Source organism: Bos indicus x Bos taurus, chromosome 21, assembly GCF_003369695.1.
Source record: "Bos indicus x Bos taurus breed Angus x Brahman F1 hybrid chromosome 21, Bos_hybrid_MaternalHap_v2.0, whole genome shotgun sequence".
Lineage (NCBI taxonomy): Eukaryota > Metazoa > Chordata > Mammalia > Artiodactyla > Bovidae > Bos > Bos indicus x Bos taurus.
In genome coordinates this window covers 42656150-42675440 of record NC_040096.1, presented here as the reverse complement: position 1 = coordinate 42675440, position 19291 = coordinate 42656150, and the positions used below count along the sequence as shown (strand labels likewise).

The window sequence follows — 19291 nt, the reverse complement described above, 5'->3', positions numbered from 1 at the left end:
AGAGTCAGACATGACTGAGTGACTGAACTGATACAGACTATCCCCAGCTTATGATGATTCAACTACTATTTTTCAACTTTATATGGTACAAAAGCATTCACATTCAGTAGAAACTATACTTTGAATTTTAATTTTGATCTTTTCTTGGGCTAGTGATATACAGTATCATACTTTCTCTTACACTGGGCAGTGGGAGTTTCATCATCCACACTGGCAAGAGGATAAATAACTGATAAAATTACAATCATTCTGTACTCAGACAACCATTCCATTTTTCACTTCAGTATAATATTCAAGTAAGTTACATGAGCTATTCAACACTTGATTATTAAGTTGGTAATGCATTATAAGATTTTTCCCAGCTGTAGGCTAATGTAAGTGTTCTGAGCAAATTAAGGTAGACTAGGCCAAACTATGATGTCCATTAGATTATACATATTAATTACATTTTTTTAATTACATTTTTGATTCACAATATTTTCAACTGATGTTGGATAACCCCATATGAAGTCAAGGGAGATCTGTATAAACATTGGTCAGCACTGAAGAATTGATGATTTTGAATTGTGATTATGGAGAAGACTCTTGAGAGTCCCTTGGACAGCAAAGAGATCAAACCAGTCAATCCTAAAGGACATCAACCCTGAATATTCATTGGAAGGACTGATGCTGAAGCTGAAGCTCCAATACTTTGGCCACCTGATGCAAAGAGTCAACTCACTGGAAAAGATCCTGATGCTAGGAAAGATTGAAGACAAGAGGAGAAGGGGATAACAGAGGATGAGATGGTTGGATGGCATGACCAACTCGATGGACATGAGTTTAAGCAAACTCTGGGAGATGGTGAAGGACAGGGAAGCCTGGCATGCTACAGTCCATGGGGTCAGTGTCACACACGATTTAATGACTCAACAACAACAACAAAATGTGGTTATTCCTGCTCAATTTAGGGAAGAAGCTGAAGTTGGACAAGATGCTGACGCAAGACTCCTTTGACCCCTGAGATCTCACAGGTCTGGGATTAGGATAGAAATCCTACTAAAACAAGGTCAGGCCACCAGGCTGGCCACCAGTCAATCTTTTACACTATGAATACCCCCAGCCTCCACTGACCACGGAGAAGGCAATGGCACCCCACTCCAGTACTCTTGCCTGGAAAATCCCATGGATGGAGGAGCCTGGTAGGCTGCGGTCCATGGGGTTACTAAGAGTCGGACACAACTGAGTGACTTCCCTTTCACTTTTCACTTTCATGCATTGGAGAAGGAAATGACAACCCACTCCAGTGTTCTTCCCTGGAGAATCCCAGTGACAGGGGAGCCTGGTGGGCTGCTGTCTACGGGGTCTCACAGAGTAGGACATGACTGAAGCGACTTAGCAGCAGCCACTGACTACTCCTGAGAATGTATCCTAGGTACTGTAGTGAAAGTCACTTAGTCATGTCCGACTCTTGCATCCCCATGGACTGTAGCCCACCAGGTTCCTCTGTCCATGAGAGTCTCCAGGCAAGAATACTGGAGTGGGTTGCCATTTCCTTCTCCAGGGGATCTTTCCGACCCAGGAATGGAACACATGTCTCCTGCACTGCAGTCAGATTCTTTACCAACTAAGCTAGGAGGGAAGCCCTAGGTACTGTATTATATATATACATTGTGTCCAAACTACAGAATACTTGACAGGTGAGGTACTAAGAAGAAAAGCAGAGCCCAGAAGGGCAACTTTCCTTAGGCACAGAGCTAATAATTGCATGTGACTGTAATCTGAACTCAAAAGATCTAACTGACACCAAGCACAGCTCACCAACAGACCACCACCTTCCTCATGGGAGCCAGTCATCTAAATCCTTTAAGGGGAAAAAAATGGTTGCTGATTTCCTCCTCTTGTGAACATTACTGTGAACAATGCCAGTGTCGTGGGCCACAGAGTTAAAACTGGCTCCTGTCCATTGGAATTAATTCAAAAGACATATGAGAATAATGCCTGCAAAAAGGAAATACATTCTGGTGCTGAAGTCAACAGTGTGTAATCCTCTTGAGTTAGGGTGTAGTAAATTTATATATCAACTTTTGAAACTCTCTGATCAGATAAAATATTTTTTTATTTCAAAGTAAAAAAACAATAATAACAATAACACACTCTTTCCATCTAGGATAACACATCTCTTGTTTGTTGGAGTCCCTGTCAGTGCTCACACTGTGCATTTTCTCCGCGTCTTCACCACAGCACACCAACCACACTGAACACCTGACGCTGTCCTAGACACAGGCTTTAACAGAGCTGGAAAAAGGTCAGAGCACAGCTAGAAAGATTATGGGGATGGAAGGGCTTTGAAAAGAAAGTCTAATAATATCAGGTCTATAGTGTAGGTAAGAGGACACCAGGAGGTAGGGGAGCATGACCTAAATCTACTAAACAATAAAAAATTATTTGGAGTGATGTGACCCTAAGCTCATTTTCACCATCCCAGAGAGTTAGAGAGTTAGAAACTCTACAAGTCTTGGTGACTCAGCAGGACCTGGGTGAGGGAAGAGGCAAAACAGAAGACTAAGGATGACGCTCAGTCTCTGCCCTGAGGGATGGAACAGAAGACAAGGCTTTATTCCAGACAAACAATTCAAAAAGAAGAGCAAGTTTGGAATGGGGAAGAGGCTGAGATAATTTTAGATGTGCAGGGTAAAGGTATTCAAGGAAGATTCTGGAGAATACACACAGAAGGTAGGAAAAATATTAAGTCTGTATCTCAGGATAAATAATCAGAGGGTAAAAATCTGAATTCATGAGTCATCAGCACAGGGTTACAGGAGAAGCCATCAACAAGCACAGGATCATTCTGAGAAATGGAGGAGAGTTAAAGATTTTGTCCATTCTGGTCTCGGAAAGAGACAGTCTCACAGGAGTTATTTTAGGCTACATAAAACATTAAATTCATTTACCTAGTGGGTATTAAAACATATGGAATACTTGTTGTGAAACTTTAAGATCTATGACTTTTTTTTGGTGCAATTTTACAAATAAAATTTTTAATCTATTTGTTATAAATAAATACAATTTAAAAGTCAACCATTTTCATGAGAGGTTTGTTACTGTTGCTTTCAAAAAACAAAGTATAAAAGGGAAAATAGTTGAAGTAAATTTCCAGACGCCAGATGAATAATAGAATTATTGCTCCAGAAATAGGTATATGAAGATGACATGAAAGACAATTCTCCTATTCTCCCCCAAAATGTCCCTTAGAGATCTTATTAAAAATCTACACAGCCCTGGAAGATAGGACTCTTCCCAGGAATCTGCTCCTTGCAACCATTTCTCATTTAATCTATTTAGGGCCCTTTGTTCTTCTAGCTAAACATTTAGATATTTATGAATGAGGGAGTATAAGAATGGTTATTTGAAACAACATTATGACTGTTACAGAGTTTGAATATAAAATCAGGCACCATTCTAAGAGTCATAAGGATTGTGCTCAGCAAGCCCTTGAGGCAGGCAACAGTATTTCCACTTTACAAATGAAAACAAAGCTCAGCAAAGTTGAGCAACTTGCCGAAGGCACATTTTCCCCTTCCAGAAAAGAGGAATTCGATCCCAGATGAGTCTTTCATTAAAGCCTCTGTGTGCTCTTTGCACTACTTTTTTTAACTCATTTAAGGACTGACTTTCATCACTGTGTTATAAAAATAGTAAAGACATTATTATGATAATTACTAAATTATTAGGTTGAACTACATGAAACTGATGATATTTGGCCATTTTTTATCTACAAAACTGGGAATTCCACACAGTATGACTTTCTAAAAGCACTTACAGGTATTTTGGGGAGTGTCTAGAGCAGCAATGTGAGTTTCTAAAGAAATTCCACACCCAACAAGAAGGGTAGAGGAGAACCCAGCTATTCACTCAGCTCATTAATAGAAAATGCATGTTATGACTAAAAAGAGAAAGAATACATAGAAAATACTTGATTGTAAGATAGGGGAAGTGTTTAAAAGTTTGTTGGGGCGGGGGGGTGGTAAGAGGAGAGAGAATTGGAGGAAGGTACAAACGTCCAGTTATAACACAAATTAAGTGCTAGGAATGTCATAGTAACATGACATCTATAACTAACACTGCTATATGGTATTTAGAAAAGTTAAGAGAGTAAATCGTAAGAGTTCTCATCACAAGGAGAAATTTTTTCCCTTTATTCTTTTCTTCTTTCTTTTTATTGTGTCTATATGAGAAGGTGGATGTTAGCTGAATCTAGTGTGGTAATTATTTCACAGTATATACAAATCAAACCATCAGCTTCCATGCCTGAAGCTGATACAGAGATGTATATCAATTATTTCTCAATAAAAACTGGAAAAAAATTTAAGTTTGTTGTGAAAGACAGTTCAGTTCAGTTCAGTCACTCAATCGTTTTCCGACTCTTTGCGACCCCATGAACTGCACCACGCCAGGCTTCCCTGTCCACCACCAACTCCCGGAGTCCACCCAAACCCACGTCCACTGAGTCGGTGATGCCATCCAACCATTTCATCCTCTGTCGTCCCCTTCTCCTCATGCCCTCAATCTTTCCCAGCATCAGGTCTTTTTCAATGAGTCAGCTCTTCGCATCAGGTGGCTAAAGGATTGGAGTTTCAGCTTCAACATCAGTCCTTCCAATGAACACCTAGGACTGATCTCCTTTAGGATGGACTGGTTGGATCTCCTTGCAGTCCAAGGGACTCTCAAGAGTCTTCTCCAACACCACAGTTCAAAAGCATCAATTCTTAGGCGCTCAGTTTTCTTTATAGCCCAATTTTCACATCCATACAATGACCACTGGAAAAACCATAGTCTTGCCTAGACGGACCTTTGTTGACAAAGTAATGTCTCTGCTTTTCAATATGCTATCTAGGTTGGTCATAACTTTCCTTCCAAGGAGTAAGCGTCTTTTAATTTCATGGCTGCAGTCACCATCTGCAGTGATTTTGGAGCCCAGAAAAATAAAGTCAGCCACTGTTTCCCCTGTTTCCCCATCTATTTCCCATGAAGTGATGGGACCAGATGCCATGATCTTCGTTTTCTGAATGTTGAGCTTTAAGCCAACTTTTACTCTCCTCTTTCACTTTCATCAAGAGGCTCTTTTGCTCTTCCTCACTTTCTGCCATAAGGGTGGTGTCATCTGCATATCTGAGGTTATTGATATTTCTCCCAGCAATCTTGATTCCAGCTTGTGCTTCTTCCAGCCCAGCGTTTCTCATGATGTACTCTGCATATAAGTTAAATAAGCACGGTGACAGTATACAGCCTAGATGTACTCCTTTTCCTATTTGGAACCAGTCCGTTGTTCCATGTCCAGTTCTAACTGTTGCTTCCTGACCTGCATATAGGTTTCTCAAGAGGCAGGTCAGATGGTCTGGTATTCCCACCTCTTTCAGAATTTTCCACAGTTTATTGTGATCCACATAGTCAAAGGCTTTGCATTATCAATAAAGCAGAAATAGATGTTTTTCTGGAAGTCTCTTGCTTTTTCAATGATCCATCGGATGTTGGCAATTTGACCTCTGGTTCCTCTGTCTTTTCTAAAACCAGCTTGAACATCTGGAAGTTCATGGTTCACATATTGCTGAAGCCTGGCTTGGAAAATTTTAAGCATTACTTTACTAGCGTGTGAGATGAGTGCAATTGTGCGGTAGTTTGAGAGTAGTGAAAGACAGTAATTTGTTAATTTAAGTGAAACCTTATGTATTCACTATAGGTTAACCACCAAGAGTATTGTGAAACACAAGCTAATGAGTCAAACACGTGTGAAATTTAAATGGTGTATAAACTATGTTTTCATCTGTATCAGGGCATTAAGCAAATTTAAAATGGTTTATGGAACATCATTTTGGAAAAAATCACAAGGCTGAACAATTGAAAGAGAAGGAGAACCCTGTAAGTGAGCCTTAAAATATTAGCGCTTAAAGGAAACACAAATCATTTACTTTAACCCTTTTGTTTTACTGGGGAGGAAACTACGGTTCAGGGAGATTGTATTAGCAGGAGTTAAAATTCAGGTTCCTACTTCCAGTCCAGGGCTCTTTGAAATAGATCTGAATAACATGCTATTTGAACATAATGATGTCCTCGTACACTGTAACGGGCTATGGCATATATTGCAGATGGAAAGAAATATTCCTAGGGCATAATTTTTATCCTAGAGCATGAGGAGGTTGCTAAAAGTAAATATATTAAATATGTTTCATAACCATAAAATAAAAACACTATGAACTATAAACTTAACATTATTACATTTTCTTATTCAGCCCATCAATATTATGGTATAACAAGAACACTGCCTTCTCCCAAGATGTTTTTCTAATTGCTTTTGGATATTGTTTTGACCTTTAAAAGAGGAAGGATTCTAAAAATAAAATGCTGTCAAAATGGTTTGAATTTCAAGAAAAAAATCTTACACCTGTTGGTTGAGAAACAAATACTCAGTTCAAAAGTATGACATTTAGAATATGTCTTTGGTAAAAAAAAATCAGCTATAGACATCCACTGTTAAAAGATAGTTTGCCTCTACTTTAAAATATACAGCAGAAATTGTCTATCTTAATTATTTCCTTCATCATGAGGTGGTATGATCTTCTGACCAAGCAAATATATTGTTATGTGCCTGTGCTTTGCTTTATTTCTCATTAGAGCATTTTTATAGCAACGGGAAAGGGCTGATTCCATGGCTTATCATTCTCCCTATCTGGTGCTTTCCTTGAAGATTCTTTTGAAACTCACTAATGTATCACTCAATCCACTGAGGAGTCATGACTTAAAGGAGGATAAAGAACCGTTCCTGAAGGAGACTCAAATTCGCTAAAGAGAAAGAAGACAACCACCAGTAGGAGAATCGACATATCTTTCAAATGACCTGGGAAACTCTAGCTCTCTTTTAGAAACCCCATAGAGAGGGGAAGCCCATCAAAGATGTCTGGGCAATATCCCTGCTTTCAGTGGAAGGATTTAGAAACTGAATGGTGTATAATGACCTAACCACCAGCCACAAGAGCTTCTTGACATGGTATGTGGAAAAGCAAGAGTCACTCAAGGGTGTTCAGAACCTTGAAAAGCATCACTGCAATAGAGAATTCATTTTCTACGTACTGAATACAATCAAATTGCCTCTCTCAAAGGGTATGTGGATTCATTCATTCATGCAACAAGAATGTACTGAACCCCACCACATGCCAGCCACTATTCTAGGAGCTAAGGAAACATCAGTGAACTAAATAGACAAAAATCTCTGCCCTTGTGCAACTAGCTTTGTACCAAGGGGAGACAAACAATATAGTAAAATGTGTAGTTTTCAAATGGTGATAAGTGCCATGGAGAAAAATAAAGCAGGAACAAGAAATTACATGAGATAATACATATGTGCCTAGCACAGTATAAAAATTTTAAATATATTAAAGGGTTTTTCTTTCCATTAATAAAAGCTCTGAAAATTATTTCATTGGTTTCATAATTGAAGTTGAGAATTAAATTTTTTCTTGGAGGAGCAATAATCTTATCCCACTACTTCTGAGTAGTAAAATAATAATAACTTTTATTTATCATATGCCTGCTCTGTGCTAGTAACTTTACATAAAAACACTTATAATTCTGTAAAATGGATGTATGTGTATGTGTTCAGTCGTGTCCAACTCTGCGACCCTATGGACTATAGTCAGCCTCTGTCCATGGGATTTTCCCACCAAGAAGACTGGACTGGGTACCCCCTCATTTTATACATGGGGAAAATGACACTCCAAGAAACTCAAAATCACAGATCTTGTCATCTTATGCTAGAACTAAGATTCAAAGGTAAATATGCCTGGCTCCAAAACCTACCATGCCAGGCTCTATTCTTGTTTACTGTTTAGGTTTAGGAGTGTCAGGAGATGGAGTGAGTCAAGAAGGGAAACATGGCTATTGCTCCCATATGACCACCCACCCCTGCCTACCTCCCAACCACTAATCTTCTGAGAATATCAGTCTACATACATGTGAACAAGTTGTTGTTAGATTTTAGGATTTCAAAATCTGGAATGGGAAACTCTCATTTGGTATAAGCGAGGCAAAAATTCACTTTAAGTTTGGTAATGTAGCTTTTCCACCACCATTTGAAGGTGTAGAGTATCCTTGAAAAGAAGCTTTTTTTTTTTTTGATTCCTCAAACTGGCTGACAGAACTCATTTGCAACTTTATGTTGGGTATCTGGGCATATGCAGTATTTACAAAAGGATGATGTTAAGATTTAGCACCTAAGAACCAGAAAACACCTAAAAACATCACGCTAGAGACCATGATTTTTGTTATTTTCTTAAAGAATACTTTTTAAAATTAAAACAAAATATATTCACCTTCACAACAAATAAACTTAATAATACTAATCAGAGCAAAGACTAAAAGGAAAAACACTCTAAGTAAAAAATAACATGGTGAAATATGTCTCTTCTTAAGCTGGTTATGCTACCTTTTCCATGCCTCTGCCTCTTAGCACGTTCATTTTCAGTTTAGTAAAAATTCAAATGTTTAAAAATCATGTTATAAATTATTTAATACTATATCAGTGAAAATCATAATATCTTAATTCACAAATCTGATTCTTATAGTTCTCTGAGCAGACTAAAATTGAAGAACATAGGGAAAACCACTGGACCTAAATCAAATCCCTTATGATTATACAGTGGAAGTGAGAAATAGATTCAAGGGATTAGATCTGATAGACAGAGGGAACATTTCATGTAAAGATGGGCACAATAAAGGACAGAAATGATATGGACCTAACAGAGGCAGAAGATATTAAGAAGAGGTGGTAAGAATACACAGAAGAACTATAGAAAAAGATCTTCATGACCCAGATAATCATGATGGTGTGATCACTCATCTAGAGCCACACATCCTGGAATCTGAAGTCAAACGGGCCTTAGGAAGCATCACTACAAACAAAGCTAGTGGAGGTGATGAAATTCCAGTTGAGCTATTTCAAATCCTAAAAATGATGCTGTGAAAGTGCTGCACTCAATATGCCAGCAAATTTGGAAAACTCAGCAGTGGCTACAGGACTGGAAAAGGTCAGTTTTCATTCCAATCCTAAAGAAAGGCAATGTCAAAGAATGTTCACACTACCACACAATTGCACTCATCTCACATGCTAGCAAAGTAATGCTCAAAATTCTCCAAGCCAGGCTTCAACAGTACCTGAACAATGAACTTCTAGATGTTCTAGCTGGATTTAGAAAAGGCAGAGGAACCAGAGGTCAAATTGCCAACATCCACTGGATCATCAAAAAAGCAACAGAAATCCAGTAAAACACCTACTTCTGCTTTATTGACTATGCCAAAGCCTTTGACTGTGTGGATCACAACAAACTGTGGAAAATTCTGAAAGAGATGGGAATACTAGACCACCTGACCTGCCTTCTGAGAAATCTGTATGCAGGTCAAAAAGCAACAGTTAGATCTGGACATGGAACAACAGAATGGTTCCAAATAGGGAAAGGAGTACATCAAAGCTGTATGTTGTCACCCTGCTTATTTAACTTACATGCAGAGTACATCATGAGAAATGCTGGGCTGGATGAAGTACAAGCTGGAATCAAGACTGCTGGGAGAAATATCAATAACCTCAGATATGCATATGATACTACCCTTATGGCAGAAAGTGAAGTAGAACTAAAGAGCCTCTTAATGAAAGTGAAAGAGGAGAGTGAAAAAGTTGACTTAAAACTCAACATTCAGAAAACTAAGATCATGGCATCTGGTCCCCCATCACTTCATGGCAAATAGATGGGCAAACAATGGAAAGTAAGAGACTTTATTTTGGGGGTCTCCAAAATCACTGCAATGGGGACTGAAGCCATGAAATTAAAAGATGCTTGTTCCTTGGAAGAAAAGCTATGACCAATCTAGACAGCATATTCAAAAGCAGAGACATTACTTTGCCAAAAAAAGGTCCATCTAGTCAAAGCTATGGTTTTTCCAGTAGTCAGGTATGGATGTGAGAGTTGAACTATAAAGAAAGCTGAGTGCCACAGAATTGATGATTTTGAACTGTGGTGCTGGAGAAGACTCTTGACAGTCCCTTGGATTGCAAGGAGATCCAACCAGTCAATCTTAGAGGAAATCAGTCCTGAATATTCATTAGGAGGACTGATGCTGAAGCTGAAACTCCAATACTTTGGTCACCTGATGTGAAGAGCTGACTCACTGGAAAAGACCCTGATGCTGGGAAAGATTGAAGGCGGGAGGAGAAGGGGATGACAGAGGATGAGATGGTTGGATGGCATCACTGACTCAATGGAACCTTGCCATGATGGCTACTCTCTCACCATCCCCTCTCCACATTTTTATTAGTTAGCTATAGGTCACAAAGAGTCTGACACAACTTAGTGACTGACTAACAAAAAAAATTGAAAATGCACAATTTTAAAACTATGTTCATACACCTGTTTTCACTTTGCACATAACCTTCTACTACCTAAGGCCCTGCTCTTTTGGTAATTTCTAGTTAATGCCCCACATAGACTGCCTGCAAGAGCGATTAATATGCATTCCAGACACATTCTCTTTTAAATCACACAAAAGCAAAAAGCAAGTTAAATAGAGTGGAATGTCACAATTAACTACTTAAAGCTAAATGTAAGCAGACTGCTTCACAAGGAGAGCTGAAATGTCATTTGGTTTTAGATGGGCTATTTTTATGCTAATATAATGGGAATAAACAGAAGCAGGGAAGTTGGGTGCCTAGGGGGCTGCTGGTGGGGAGAATGATGGTGGGTTGATAGCTATCCCACAGGAACAGTGATAGGAGACTGCTGGGGTATAAACAAAGGATGAGCACTAAGAACTGAAAAAGCTGAGAGCATGTGGCAAACAGACTTTGAGTGGGCCAGAAAAAGTACTGAGTTGTTTAGGAAGACACATTTATATGGCTGAGTCCCTTTGCTATTTACCTGAAACTATTATAACATTGTTAATTGGCTATATGCCAAAGTAAAACAAATAAAGTCTGAGTATGATTTTTTTAAAGAAGAAAACACATTTAAATCAAGGAATTGAATGAAAAGAATGGAAGATGAGATGGCAGCCCCAGCTACACCTGAAGCCCCATCTCACAGTATCTCTAGAGCAAAGGAAGAACGAATCAGAATGTCTACAAGCAGAGCCCAGACAGCATGGTGTTAAACTATGACAAGCTCTCCAACTAATATACACGTGCTTGCCTTTGGCTGTCCTAATTTGGAAAGTGTTTCTTCAACACATGATCTTACACATGGTAGACATTGACATACTTGTTGATTGTTGACTGCTGATGAAATTATCTAAAGCAGCTGGCTCTACAGCTTGTACAGCGGTGGATGTGGTGGGCATTAGGATAGTTACATAGGGTATGGAGTAAGGCTGTGAGTCCTTGGAACTTGATCCTTAGAGAAGACTCCATCTCTACGACATGACAAAAGCCCCTTATGGATTTGTCAGATCCTTGTTTACTGTCATACAGCCACAAAAAAAAAAAAAAATTAATTTTTTCCAGTGCATCAAGTACCATCATTCATGTCAGTTCTCTAATGCTTCTCTGTTCATCTGCAAATTAGTACAGCATCTTCTCACTGTGACATGACAGGAGAGCATGTGTCACCTACTCTAAGGTCCAAGAGTTTGTCACCATCTCACTGTGGAAAATTCTTCAAGAGATGGGAATACCAGACCACCTGACCTGCCTCTTGAGAAAGCTGTATGCAGGTCAGGAAGCAACAGTTAGAACTGGACATGGAACAACAGACTGGTTCCAAATAGGAAAAGGAGTACGTCAAGGCTGTATATTGTCACCCTGCTTATTTAACTTATATGCAGAGTACATCATGAGAAACGCTGGGCTGGAAGAAGCACAAGCTGGAATCAAGATTGCCGGGAGAAATATCAATAACCTCAGATATGCAGATGACACCACCCTTATGGCAGAAAGTGAAGAGGAACTCAAAAGCCTCTTGATGAAGGTGAAAGAGGAGAGTGAAAAAGTTGGCTTAAAAATCAACATTCAGAAAACTAAGATCATGGCATCTGGTCCCATCACTTCATGGGAAATAGATGGGGAAAGAGTGGAAACAGTGTCAGACTTTATTTTCGGGGGCTCCAAAATCACTGCAGATGGTGACTGCAGCCATGAAATTAAAATACGCTTACTCCTTGGAAAGAAAGTTATGACCAACCTAGACAGCATATTGAAAAGCAGAGACATTACTTTGCCAACAAAGGTCCGTCTAGTCAAGGCTATGGTTTTTCCAGTAGTCATGTATGGATGTGAGAGTTGGACTGTGAAGAAAGCTGAGTGCCAAAGAATTGATGCTTTTGAACTGTGGTGTTGGAGAAGACTCTTGAGAGTCCCCTGGACTGCAAGGAGATCCAACCAGTCCATTCTGAAGGAGATCAGCCCTGGGATTTCTTTGGAAGGAATGATGCTAAAGCTGAAACTCCAGTACTTTGGCCACCTCATGCAAAGAGTTGACTCATTGGAAAAGACACTGATGCTGAGAGGCATTGGGGCAGGAGGAGAAGGGGACGACAGAGAATGAGATGGCTGGATGGCATCACTGACTCTATGGATGTGAGTTTGAGTGAACTCTGGAAGTTGGTGATGGACAGGGAGGCCTGGCATGCTGTGATTCATGGGGTCGCAAAGAGTTGGACACGACTGAGCGACTGAAATGAACTGAACTGAACTGAATGGCAGATCTGGACTTATGAACATTAGCATGGCTGGAACTACCTTGCTGAAAAAGAGTTCATTATAAATATTGACTGTAATTCCCTTTTTTAATTAGAAAAAGTGAACTCTTCCTACAGTAATATAATCTCAAATTATAGGCACCCAGCCTCCTAGAGAGAATAGAAAAATAAAACAGTGCTAAACAAATACCCAACCAACATAAAAATGTTGTGTAATTTAAATGAGAGTTAAACAAAGCAGGTGCTAAAAAGTAATCAAGTAGTAACAAAGGGTGGGAGAATTAATTTAAACAATGAACCAATAGGATGGTTAATCAGCTTGCTTTGCAAAGAACATTTGATTTCTCCCCTGAAAACTGCAGTGGTGACAAATAAGCCTGATCTATGAAATATCTTCAGGTATAATGTAATATGTCCCTTATTGCCTATAAAAGAAATGCCACTGAATCACAGGTATATGGTGCTGAATTATCATGGATGCTTCTAAATTACCATGCATGGTGTCTTCGCTCTGGGTTGTCTGACAATGGTTCTTCTGTTTTTCAAACTCTACAACTGCTATTTGAATTATTCCAGAATAGAGGTTTCAAACTTAAAGGGCTCAGGCAGCAGCAGTGGGGGTAAATGGACAGGAGCAGAGGGAGACCATGATGAATTGGAGAATACTGCTCCATCTAAGGTGGTCAACTCTTGCCAAGTGAGTCACATCATCTCATTCTTAGACAAAACCCAGAACTGTTAGTCAGTTTTTTATATCAAAGGGGCCATACAGATGGCTAGGTAATTTGCAAGGTCCAGTGTAAAATAAAAATGCTGAACCCCTTGCCCCCAAAATTGTTGAGAATTTCAAGCTGGCAAGAGTAGAGCATTAAAGCAAGTGTGGACCTCTCTCAGCACAGAGCCCTGTGTTGCAGCACAGGTTGCCTGCCTATGAAGCCTGTCCTGCAGCTATATAAAACAAACTCAGGAATCACCTAGTGTGAGACCCATTCTAAAGCTTCTACATTCTCTCCTTATTTCCCCTTGGGACTCAAAGTAACAGGGCTGGAAGAGTTTGGAGTATGCCCTATAGTGAAAGAACTGAGACAAACATGGCTGGTGGCTGACAAGGAGAATAAAGTATCCCTTGTTCTCACCAAGTCTTAAAACCAACTGGGGGATTCAGCTGTTGATAGGTGTGTGCTTGTGGATAAGAAATCTTAGGCCTTCCGAATCCAAAATACATAAAAGTTTGTTGCCATAGCCAAAGTCCTATAAAAAGTGATACTCCCTGGAAAAGCTTTCACACTCATGGCCCATCTATAGAGCTGGGTATGTCGGACCACCATCAAAGAGGAACACTTAATCCACCAAGTGACAGTCACAAGTTAGATATCCTTCACACATGCATGAACATGAAAAACTTCATGAAAATTTATAAAAATACAATCAAAGTTTTGCATACATTAGTTAATACGATTGTTTAGACAAATGCTTCCCATTTAAAGTGATGTTTGTAAGGCATACTAAGGTGAATGAACAGGTTGCTTGTGGCTAGAGGTGACTGGCACATACCTCCACCAGCATGCTGGCCATTTAGAGGGCTCACTAGAGAGTTTTTAAAGATGAGAACTCTCTTTCATTAAAATAAAAAAACATCCTTAAACTGATCTGTCATATACATTTCATATTTCCATACATCAGGTTTATATCAATTGAGATAGACATGTAAAACAATTACAATTATACTTTTCATAACAGCTTAATACCAACAAAATGCTTATTGCCATATTGGCTATGGTCACACCCAGTAAGATTCTAATCCAAACTCAAGAAGAAAAAAATCAAAGCTGTTCTTCAATGCAGCAATTTTACCTCCATGTGTAGGCCATATCTGTATGTGTGCACAGATAATTGGTGTATCTCTGAAACATAAGTAAACAGAAATAGTATTATGGTATCAAAAGAATAAATTATTCCACTATAAATTTGCCTGTTTTATTTGGTCTCTCCATCCCCATTCCTGATAGAATGTAGTGGGGAAGAAATCTGCATCTATCTCGTCCCACTGTTATGTTCTCCAACATTGCCTGGCACATAGTAGATACTCAATAAAAAGTTGTTAAATTGAATTGAATACATAGGATCAAAACAAGTTATCAGTCTCTGATTCTAGGATTTTTTAAATAGAGACATGTGGCAGAATTTTTTCCCTAAATTCTACTGGCTTTTCTATTCCCCAAATAGAACCTAATTCCTGTAGTCACTGTACCCAGCAATTCTATTGCTTTCTGTCAGCCTCTAATTCCCATCGCTCACAGAGACATGAGCTTGGGCCTCCTTGAGACAGGATGGGAGAAACATTAACTTCTTCTCAGAACCTAGAAACAGCTAATGAGCTCTGAGGAATAATATTTCTAAGTATTCACCAAACCAGAATCAATATCAATGTGCTGTCAGTGTGTGCATTAGCCCCACAGTCAAACAAAGAACAGCCTTACAGCCCAATAATGACACTGGGTGTGGATAACTGGGATGGGCAAGATGATGCAGAGATGACTGTATTAGCTCTCCTCAAACACAAGGCTCCCAGGATGTTGCACACGACTGTCATTCTTGTACTCTGTCAGAAATAGGAAGCATTTAGACTCAGCCACTGATAATATTCAGCAAAATAACTCTCTTTTAACTTCTTAATCCAGGAGATGGATTCAAAGTACACCTTCCTGGCTATAAGAGAAGTTTACTCTTCTATTCCTTGTCTGGTGTTGGCAGGGAATTCAAATGCCTTAAAGTTAGCAGAGCACTACATAATGCAGCTGATAAGACAGGTACAACAAACTTGAATCATTACTGACTCATGTAAGACCTCCTTTCAGTACAGCTCCATCACGCCCACACTCATTCATGTAGCATTTCCCATACACAGATCCTGCTAGAAAGGTATGTTGAGCAAGGGTACTGGCAAAAGGTCTGAATATCTGTTGTGCATTGCTTCAATCTATAGGATCTGACCAAGATTCATGCTCATCCCTGTAGTAAAACTGATCTTAGTGTTTTAAATGAGATTTCATTCTCTGAGTGAAATCTGATTTTCCAATCAGAATGAGAAGGGTGGGGTGAGTATGATAGAGTAAAGGTGGCTGCTCTCATGGTATACACAGTTAAGATGTCATAAAACTAAGATGACTGGGTAAGCAGGTGGGTATCACAGTCAAAGCACACTGATTTGGAATCCTGGTCCAGTCACTTATTAACTCTATGACCTTAGCCAAATTTGGTAACCTGGCGAAGACTTGGTTTCTGCAAAATGTAAATAATAATATCTAATCCTATAAAATGAGATTCTTACTCTCTATTTCATAATGTCATTATACGGGCCAAATAAGTTATGTTCAATGTTTAGTTCAGTGCCACACAATAAAAACTGAATAAATAAGAGCTTGGTTGTTATTATGATTTTTATTTTTATCACCCCACCATGGCCTAATTATCCAAAGAGTTAACTTATTTGTAACTTTGTAATTCAATGAAGAAAGCTATAACCAAAAGCATAGAGAAGGTTAGTTTCTTATAAGGCTTCCATGGTCTAAACTTGGCCATACAATAAATATGATCATAATGATCTTTCTCTTATCACTGTGAAAGAAAATTCTCTACATTCTAGAAAGTTTCAGTGAAACACCACAAAATGCAGCCATAGAGCAATCTCTCCCTTCCCCGGTACACACACACACCCCATCTACCCCTTGGGGATATATTAAAACTAAGACAACTGAAATAGCCTTAGCCAATAATTAAGACACACAGCTAATCAGAGAGCAGCACAGGCTCTGCAAAGAAACCGAGCACTCAGGATAACAGTTCCCATTATTAGGGCTTTGTTCTCCTGGAGCAAAAAGAGCATAAAAGCATCAAGTTGGGGAGCTGCAACTGTATTTTAAATATGTGCAGAGGTGAGGAGAGATCACAGGCACCTCTGAACTAGAAGGATATTCCACCAGATAACTGCGTCAGCCCACACCCACCAGCGCACTCCCCACCCTCGAAGCATGACTCCACTGTTTCTAACACTATCCTTAGGAATCTGGCTTCTGCGACTTCCAGTAATTGTACAAATCACCCATGATGAAGCATCTAAGAGCACTGTTAGACAAAAGAAACAAACATTAAGCAAATAGGAAACTCATTAAAATGCTGCCTTTGGTTACTTTTATTCCTAGCAATTTATGTTATCAAACAAGTCTTTCTTCATTGCTTTTCCCTGAAAGTAACACTTCACATGAATTTCAATGGCCACTGAGTGATTTTCTCCAGACCCACATAATCCAGCCATGATATGCACTTTCCCTCCCCGCCCCCCCACCAACCAGCACTCCTCCTTGTCACCCTAGAGCCTCTGACTTAGCTGTGTTCACACCCAGAAGTCCCAGGAGAGCTTTCTGCTCACATTATACAACACAAAAAAGCAGGCAATGAACAACCAACCCATGCTCCTAAATGCTTGCCATAAAGCCAGACTGAGCTGACCTCTCCCATCCCACAGAGCTGCATATCAGGCACATAAACTTAAAAGAACCACGAGCAGCCTGTGTGTGATATATATAAACAAACTAATTAAAACCCAAGGTCTTTCATTCTAGATAGTGCCTAATAATGGGACCAATATGCTTGACTCTGTGCAAAAAAAAAAAAAAAAAATCACTCCAAGCTGGCAAGAGGTATTCCTTTTCCTGCTCCCTGTGAAACATCTCTTTCAGGCTCAATAAACAGCCTAAAAGAAGAGGAACTCAAGGGTTGCCATTCATTCCTGTAAGACTTTTCAAATAAGAACTATCAGCTTGGCAGCACTGAGCCAAAAGACCACTCCCTGATTCCAAGTGGACATATTGATCAATTGCACTGACATGTGCCTCCTCCTTTCTCTCCCTTAGTAACAATCAGCTGCACCAGGGAAATCCATTTCCCAAAACAAAAGGCAACTCACTGCTCCTTATCTGACAATGCCAAGTCGTGTATTTTTTTTAAAATAATAATAATGGTGATGATGAGGCCTAAAGACAGAGATAGGAGTTTAAATAAGCACCATACGTGTTTATCGTAGAGTTTCAGAAATGAGTTGAGGTTATGACCAAGCCCAGAGATCTGTTTTCACCACAGTCGCTGAGGGTTCAGCTATTTATTCATCTTGCCAGATTCTGGTTAAAGTTAAACAACACCACTGCCACTTCCAGAGGCTCTCCACAGGGTTACCCTTCACTGCAACTGCCGCAGAGGAGACTTGGTACAAGTCAGCCTGCAAATAACTCCAGCTATTTTGGAGACTAGCGAGAGATGAAAAAATATCATGGCAGTTTTTCAACTAACTATGAAGGCCATAGACTGAAGGACTAGAGCATAAATCAAAAGGCTTAAGTAATTTCATTCTGTTTAGGTCTCTATATTTTTAATAAATTCTGTCTTCAACATGCAAGAGGTCTCCTTTCACATCAGGGTTATGTCAGATGCTTATTCAGCATTCATTTCTTGCCATGAAGAAACTGAAACCCAAACGAGGTAAATACTGAATTTCATACTGTAAACCACTTAATATTTCATAAATCACAAGAGCAAATAGGGGACCAATGAGCTTTCCCCACAAAAAAGAAACATATCTTTACAATCTTTAAATACTGTGTACTGCTCAATTTAGAGCCTATTTGGGGCTTTGCGATAGAAAAATATCTTATGTTTATGAAAAATTCCATGAGAACACTAAAAATAACAGGCAGAGATGAAACAAGAATAATTCCACATATTTTTATTTCTCTATGACTCTTACAGGGCTTTGTCTTAACCCAGCAGCCTGAAAACAGATTTAGGTAAAACAGCTCTTCTTTCCCTAGTCCATTTTAAGCAGACAACATCCCCCATCACTGCCTCAGCAGACACCGGCTAACCAAGAAAACAGCCGAGCAATTAAGGCCTAGACATTTAACACTCACCATCTCCTGCTCCCACCGTCTTCTTTTGATGTTTACAGCACATCTGTAGGATGCAATACTAGGAGATGCCTTGTTTGACCTGCTGCATGATGCTGTGACATCAGTTCAGATGATGCAGCTCATTATGGGAAAGACTGCTGTTGCTATGGCAACTGGGATGTGCTAGGAATCCTTGCTGCATTTCCAGTGGAGCCTGAGACAATACGGAAGCCCTGTAAGAAACAGACGATATGCAAAATATAGACCAAAGGAAGAGGATCCCTCATTGGACAAAAATCCATAGGTCTAAAAGGGATTTCCCTGAAGTCACTTTGGAAAAAAATTAAAATTATCTCCTACTTTTTTGTTACACATTTAGGAAGGGGAGAGGGAAGAAAGAGATTTAGTGCTAAACAAATTAAAAACTCAAATGGACAATGTTTCTCTGTTTGTTAGGCAATTTGATTACTTTTTCCTCTCTGGACAGCATTACAATTAATTACCTTTTTTAAAAGTTACTAAAAAGAATTTTTCTCATTTGTCAAAAACCAGAAGCAAAGCAAGGAACAGAAAAAGAATTATAAATGCAATATAAACAGCTGAGAAAGTGACTGTTATTCTGAAGTAAATAGGTT

The 19291-nt window shown here is 39.3% G+C and overlaps 1 protein-coding gene across 1 annotated transcript in view; it reads right to left on the bottom strand.

Annotated features, from left to right (window-relative positions):
* Window positions 1–18853, bottom strand: part of AKAP6 (A-kinase anchoring protein 6) — a 501487-nt gene extending 482634 nt beyond the window's left edge. The window contains exon 1 of the mRNA XM_027521919.1: window positions 18678–18853. The gene's annotated coding sequence lies outside the window, so the exon portion shown is untranslated. The remainder of the gene's footprint in view (window positions 1–18677) is intronic.
* Window positions 18854–19291: the final 438 nt, after the last annotated feature.